Genomic DNA, 8074 nt, shown 5'->3' with positions numbered 1-8074 from the left:
AAAGTGTAAAGTGAAAGTGGGTGGATAAAGTGCGTTTCGGATGGATAAAATGTTTGGCGGACGTCGGGATGTGTTGTATGTGAGTTGCGGATGGTACAGTGCTCTGACAGGTGAAGAGTATCTACGCATATATTAAAGACGAGAGCCACTATGTTTGACGCCTTATTATCACAGGGACCTGGCACGAAAATTTTTAACCAATAGTATACATATATGTATTATAGTGTCAAGGGTATGAACTCGGCGGTCGAGAAAAACGGACCTATTTTTTTAAATTATTTCTCATTAAGGTAAGATATCTGTTCATGTTGTATAGAACCCATTTATTAAAATAATCACGGTTTAATAAAATAGGTCCGTTTTTCTCGCTCCTATGAGGAGATTTCAGAAAAGATGGCGATGACGTCGACGTCACACAAAGGTACATTCGGGCGCTCAAAGGTACAACTCCGTATATCTGTACACATTAACATGGTGGGAACACAGCCGCTTGCGATGTTTGTTTACATTTTATTGTAATAAATAGTACGGCAAACCGAGAACTATTGCGTTATTTTAATTTCAAAAAGTGTAAATAAAAATATTTTACAATAATATACTAATTTAAACATATGGTATTCATATATTTTACTCTGTTTATACTCCATTTTCGACCGCTACGAGAAAACACGGTCGCCATTACATATAACATTGACAGACATATTGCAAATTCAAAGTCCCCCAAAATATTATTATAAGTTATTACTGTTTTCGAAGTGTTACTTGATAAAACACCTTACAATGTATGATTAGTGCAAAATTAAACATTTGCTTTCGTAGATTACCCCAAGCCCACGGCAGCCATTACAGTACAGCCGAGAACCCGAATTTCGTCCATTTTCAGTGTCAAAAAAATACGTATTCTGGTTAATTTTTTTGTCATCAATTTTGGGAATTAGTTTATAACATACAAATGAGTCAGTTTGTAGGTTCATTTTATCACATTTTTTAAACAAAACTAGAGTATTTATGATTCTCGAAGCCGTGCGCAATGTATCCTGGTCGGCATTTACAGTACTACGATCTGTAATTTATATCAATTTAAATGAAGTCTAACTAATAATATTTTCAAATTTTATAAAAGTAATATCACTTCAATTTGAGACTTAACATAGCAGTCTATGGGATAAAAGCGGCTGAAAATGAGATATTAAAAATGAAATCTGCAGCATTAAAACTGAACGATTTCACCATTTTATTTTTCGAGATCGGCAGCCATACGTGTACGTGTAACACAGTAGTTTAATTACTATTCGTCATTTTGTTACGATACAAGAGCATTCCATTAAAACAACATGTACATATTAAATAACAAAATTATTGAGATAAAAGTGTTGGTAATTATTGATATGATTTATTTTCCAAACAATGCTGTGGCCTGCGGTGATCTACCAGCGACGAAGCCATGCACAAGCGGCCGTGGTCTAGCCAGATATGGTCCACCTTTCGTTATGTTATATAGTGTTGATTCGAACCCGGGACCCTCCGAACACTAGCCGAGTGTTATTGTTTTCTGTGTATGTCTTTTTTGTTCACGATCTATGGACACGAATGTACATAATGTATGCATTGACATGAAGCATGATGTCGGACGGACACTCCGTAAAAGCATTCCATATTTCAGAAAATGTATGCATCTCTTGACATAAGGAAATTTCTTTTACTCACCGTTTCTTTCGCCGCCATTTTTGTGTACTGCCCCGACTTTAAAAAAACAAAACAAAAAAAACAAGCGCCCAGCTTTGATGCGATATCCTAAACTAAAACATTTGTAAACCAGTGTGATTATATAGAGCGTTCGAAATGTTATGCAAAGAGCTCGAGATAAATAATAGATAAAGAAAACAATATTGTACGTTCCTTACATGTACCACTGTACACTCGTTCGCCGCCAACATACACTTGTATTTCTCTCTGTATTGTAATTGTATGGTCTGCTTTCACAGCAGGATCTAGAAGGACTCTAGAAGGATCATTTTGTATTGATTATAGGTTTGCATGCAACAACTTAGAAATATAGATTTATCTTTTAAAAAAATAATTAAACTTCAAGCAGATATTTAGATTGTGGGATACCATCTTAATCTCTGCTTCCAGATATAATTACTTGGTAAAGTTATTTCGGTGTTAAATGGACATTCTAGGACATCTAGACATATTATACGAGCATTTTTTTTTGTTACTTCAATATCAATTTTCGTCGACACGTATGGAAAAAAGTTAATTAGTTAATTGTCCCCCGCAAAACTTGTCTGTGAGGGTTATTAAATTGGGCTCCGTCCGTCCATGCGTCCATGCGTCCGGCCTTCCGCCCGTCCGAGGTTCTTTTCCGGCCTAAATCACACATCAGACAAGTGCCCTAGCTAGTTGTGCCTTCGTCGGAGACCCACGGATGATCGCACTACATTACGCTTCACTCACGGTCATCGTTGGAGACCCACGGGTGATCGCACTACACTACGCTACACTTATCACATGTTGAAGTGTGATCATCCGTGGGTCTCCAACGATGACCGTGAGTGTAGCGTAATGTAGTGCGATCGACCTTCCATGTAACGTAGTCAAAAATACCAAATTACTGTTTTCTTTGGTTTCCGGGCTATAACTCCAAAACCGTCCAACGCATCTCCACGAAACTTAATGTACATAATGAACATAACATTTTGTGTCTTTCAATTTTAGTTGATGTGAGGAAAGTCGAATTTTTTTTACATATATCTAATTTTTGATAATTAATTGGTTTGCATAAGTATTTGTGCAGCGAAAACGCTTTACATAGGTACTGACAAAGATTTCTTTTCGACGAGAGTCTTATATTTTATTCATATTCCTGAACGAAAATATCTACAATTCTTTGTTTGATAATAATTCACTCATCTATATACATTTATATCGCAATTCCCATATGTAACCAAGCCTTAATATAAGTAATTCTTCTTTTACATTTACTATCCATTGGTCATCATCATATCTTTATAATATGCTCGCAGTATACAATTATCCGAGTTCATTTATTTTAACCAGTATATCTTGAAATTTACGTGAAAAAAATATTGCCTTTACCAAGTAGTACACGTGTTTTACAAAATTTAACATGCATTTTTCTCGTACTTTATGGAAGCCAAATACTGTACTTCTGAACCATAGCATAATACACTACATATATAAGAATCAAACACAGATAGCTGAGTTTAAAATTAAATCCGTTTTCCCGACATACCTTAGCAATAGCAAAAACGGCTTTACTTCATTGGGTTTTTTTTAATTTAAACCCAAAAAATAAATAACAAAAACAAATAAATATCAATCCTGCTTCAAGTCTTAGTAAACGTTACACATACATGTATCTAACTTAATAACAATGGTTTCTGGCTTCAGGCTAGGGTAGCAAAAGGAAATTGGTCCTAAGTTTTCTTATAGAAGATCAAAGAATGCGTTACCTTTGTTTAGAATAAGAACAAAATAGATAATTAGACTACAGCCGCCCGAATCCAATCATTCTCAGGAATCACCAAAACAGAAAAATGTCATCAGGATTATCTATATCGCCAACCCAGCCTTATAGAAGGATGATCTGTTACGATAAATACTATTTTAGGACATTTAATCTATAAATATTTTATTGTAAATTACCAACGTTATTTTACCAAAAGGACTTTGATTAAAGGATTCATATAGCGTTGTACACTCCAGATCTCATTAGTTATTGTGTACATATACATGTAATTAGTAATATAAGTTGTTTTAATTAATGTTAAAATACTGCATACACGAACAAACTAACCCCATAGAAAGAATTCAGTATATATGTTACTGGGTTTTTCTGTTGTTTACCCCCCCCCCCCACCCCCCACCCCCCCACCCCCCACCCCCCCACCCCCCCCCCCCCAATTTTTTTACTCCAATTTTTTCATTTTTTTTAAATTTAGAGGCAATAATTAGACTGTAATGGCTGTGTGTGTGCAATTGAACACCACACATTATTACCTTTCAAGGGCAATCAGAATTCGCTAAACATGCACGAGTGTAATCCAACCACAGCGCCCTGTCGGACGGTGGCAAGAATCGCGATAGAAAGGGGAGATAACTGTCTAGTAACTCTATAAGTCTTTTGTTTACATATAATCACTACACGACAGAATACATATTTCAAGTAAAGAAATATCTGAGACAAAAATTATTTACAATGTTATGGGAATAATTTCAAAATATTTACTGCAATGTAAACCGGCATGCTTTATTCCGGGTGGGGAAAATTCACCCAATTTTTATTGTATACCTTTTTGAATGGCATACTTTCTTCAAATCGTTTTTCAGAACATTCATTCATTTTCTGAAATCAAACATTGTTGGTATTTATTTTGAACCAGGAGAAAGACAAACCGAAGACAGGACGATATGAACATTGAGAAGTCGAAAGTTAAGAAAAGTGGTTTAGAACTTCTGTCGTCTTTATCGGAGGGGTAGATTTTAGATTTTAGATTTTAAAATAATAGTATATTACGAGTTGAAACTAACATCTTGAGGAGCATACTGGTTATAAAATAGCTCTATCCCTCCTCCACCTCTCTCTTTCTCGTTCTTCCCTCACTCTATCTCTCTCTCTATCTCAAATACAACTTTATATATTATATATATATTCTCTTGTAAATGCCATCTTGTCTGTAATTTGAATGTTTTATTATTTTTGGGAACGGGCTTTATATAAGTTGTATAACTTGTGCCCAATCCTATTGCACATTTTGCAATAAAATATGTTTAAATCAATTTCTGAAATCAAACATTGTTGGTATTTATTTTGAAAGCAATCGTTTTCCAGAAATTAAATTTTTAAAATGAATTATTGCAGAGCTTTAAAGGTACACAGGACAACTCAAAGAGTAATCACGCGACCTCTCTTTTGGTTTTTATATAGTCCGCTAAACCTGCCTATATTATTAGGTTTTTTCATTTCTTTTTTGTGTGTGTTTTTTTTCCTTATATATAGTCAGCTCGCGGTACCTCTTAAAAATGTGAAATCGTACGACAGATTTGGCCTACGCTACGTCAGCGGCATATATTTCTAATATTTTCCGGGAAAACGTACACATACCTGTATATTGGGATCTTATGTACTCCACTGCCCCCATGTTACATCCCATTTATAAAATTAAACAACTCTGCACAATGAAATACTTCCGAGACCCTTCTATTTCACACATTTGTAATGGCCGTCGTATACACATTGGTAGAGCAAACGGCAGCCAATCAACTTGGCTTCCTGATTTATTTTTAAAAAACCACGTGTAGTTGAAAGATAAACAAAATAAGATAAGATAAGATAAGATAAGATTTTTTTTACAAAAGCTGTTAATTTCTGAATCGCTCAGGAAATAAGCAGTGCCCAGGTCAGCATGCTTAAAAATCCACAAGCGGATGAAGCTTCCGTACATACAGTACATAAACAATCTGGCCCTTGCCGTAAACGGTATGGAAATAAAAAGACAAAACAACCCCAACCCAGCCCAACAACAAACATCCACAAGCACGACAAAACAATCAAAACAATCTTTCTCTCGTTGATTGCCGGAACTGTGGACGTGAACATGAACGTAGCTCTGCCGTTTGCCCATCCAGCTTTTGGAGGTCATCGTATAAAACCACTCGGTACAGCGCAATTACCAGTAGGGTTTCGCGAGCAGAAATTTTCGCTGAAATTCCGGTACGACTCAACGAATTCACACAATCGAATCGAAACCTGTAATCGCACTACTTTCCAAAAATGACATTTTGGACGAGTTTGGAAATATCTTTCGAAATTCTTGGGGAAATCGCGGGTAAATATCACATAAAAACTGACCCAAAAGTTACATTAAGTGTACACCCACCGAGGAAAATAGTAGAGCCACTCCGCCAAAGAGTAAAAACAGAACTAGAACGCATGGAGGGTTTAGGTGTTTTCGTTAAGGAAGATGAGATCACTGATTGGGTTCACCTTACAAAACGCGTGTGCGTATAGATCCACGTGATTTGAACATGGCTATAAAGAGTGAACATAACACCATGAAGACTATCGAAGATGTGGTAGCCCGACTGCCTAACGCGAAGGTTTTCTCCAAATTTGATGCGACAAACGGTTTCTGGCAAATCGAACTTGATGAGGAGAGCTCAAAGCTATTATCATTTAACAATCCCTTTCGGCGTTACCGAAACTGCCGCCTGCCTTTCGGTATTAACAGTTCAAGTGAAGTTTTCTGCAAGAAAATTAATGAAATCTTCGAAGGAATCACCGGTGTAGAGTGCATTGTTGATGATATCCTGGTACGGGGCGAGGATGACAAACAACGCGACGAACGCGTACGTTTAATGTTACAATGAGCACGTGAACGGAACTTAAAACTCAACAAATAAAAATGTGAACTCCGTAAAACCGAGGTAAGGTATGTGGGACACACAATCAGTAAGGACGGCTTGAAAGTTGATCCTAAGAAGGTCAGGGCAATAAAGGAAATGTCCAGAACGGGCGACAAAAATGGTGTAAGGCGATTCTGAGGAGCGGTGGAGCTTCTTAGAAAATTGATTCCTAACCAATCCGAAGTTTCTGCGCCATTGAGGATTCTACTCCGAAACGACATCGAATTCAAATGGGGTCCAGAGTAGGAAAAAACCTATAAACACTTACGAACTCTCGTTACTTAGGCACTTGTTCTTAAATTCTACGATGTCAGAAAAGAGGTCACCGTCAATGTCGACGCCAGCTGAAAAGGGCTTGGCGCAGTCCAACTTCAGTCTGGTCAACCGGTCGCGTATGGATCTCGAGCCCTCACCGAAACACGTTATCCTCAGATAGAACGTGAAATGTTAGCGGTTGCATACAGCTGCGAGAAATTTCATCACTACATCTTTGGTCGAAAAGCGACAGTCGAAACAGAAAAAACATCACAGCACAGACTGGGATTGAAATGTGGGTATAATGGCCATCTACAAAGGTCATTATTAATAAACATAGGTTATTTTTGTCAAATTCTAGTTTCTAGGCGACAATTTGAGAAAGCATAGATAGAATTATAAAAACTTAATACAATTGGCGGATCATGAGCTGTCAATCAAACCGCCAGGGTACCGCATGTGACTTTGGATTTTGTATTGTGTATGCTACGACATTGAACACGTGCGTTTGTGAGAACGAGGCGTAGCTACATACATTCCTATCGATTAGTTAGGGCCCTCCACTGCCCAGCGAAACCATGGCAACTAATAATATAACCTCTACAGGAAGACACCAAATTCTGGTCATAACGCCAGGTGTACCGTCTTGTCACTGAGCAAGAGGAAATGTTATGCTCCAAATTGGCTGGTCTTCCACAGAGTTTACAAGCTGGATCGTCTATCAATTCCCACGTTGCCAAGTAAAGATGGGGTCGAAAATATGTCGTAGAAAGAATTTAGTTGGAATTGCAGCCTCTGAGGCTCCATGCACCAAATTTCATTCCGTGACAATATCTTATAACTTCTACGCCAAGAGTCAGGGTGAGGACCCGGTTACTGAACTTGGTCTAGCAACTGCAGTTGCTCGGTTGAATTCTCGTATTCTTGAATATGGTCTCTCTGCATGGAGCCAGTTTCCGACAGAGACAACATCACCGAACAGAACAAGCTTCGAGAAGCCAATCAGCGGTCTAACGAAAAGTCTAAATATCCTAAACATCGCGATAGTCGGATATCATTCGAATTTAGCGTTGGTGACTTAGTGTATCTGTATACCGATAGGGACAAAACTACAGCTCGTAATCGTTACCTTGTTGTGTTCATCCCATATAAAACTGTTTAGTTATTCCTTGTTGGAAACATTCCTTGTGTTCATTGATTTGTTGTTGATGTGACAGTTACGTTCAGGATGCAAAAGTGTTGCATAAGACATATGCCTTTGACAATTGAGATTACCTTCTGAATAATGCTGTTTCAGAACTAGTGTTACTGAAACCTTTGTTTAAGTTGGTTAAGTTTTAGTATCCAAATCTAATGCCAATTACCCATTGTAGTATTCAAATTTAAT

This window comes from Argopecten irradians, chromosome 11, assembly GCF_041381155.1.
Source record: "Argopecten irradians isolate NY chromosome 11, Ai_NY, whole genome shotgun sequence".
In the NCBI taxonomy this organism is placed as follows: Eukaryota; Metazoa; Mollusca; class Bivalvia; order Pectinida; family Pectinidae; genus Argopecten; species Argopecten irradians.
Note: the sequence above shows the minus strand (reverse complement) of the source record.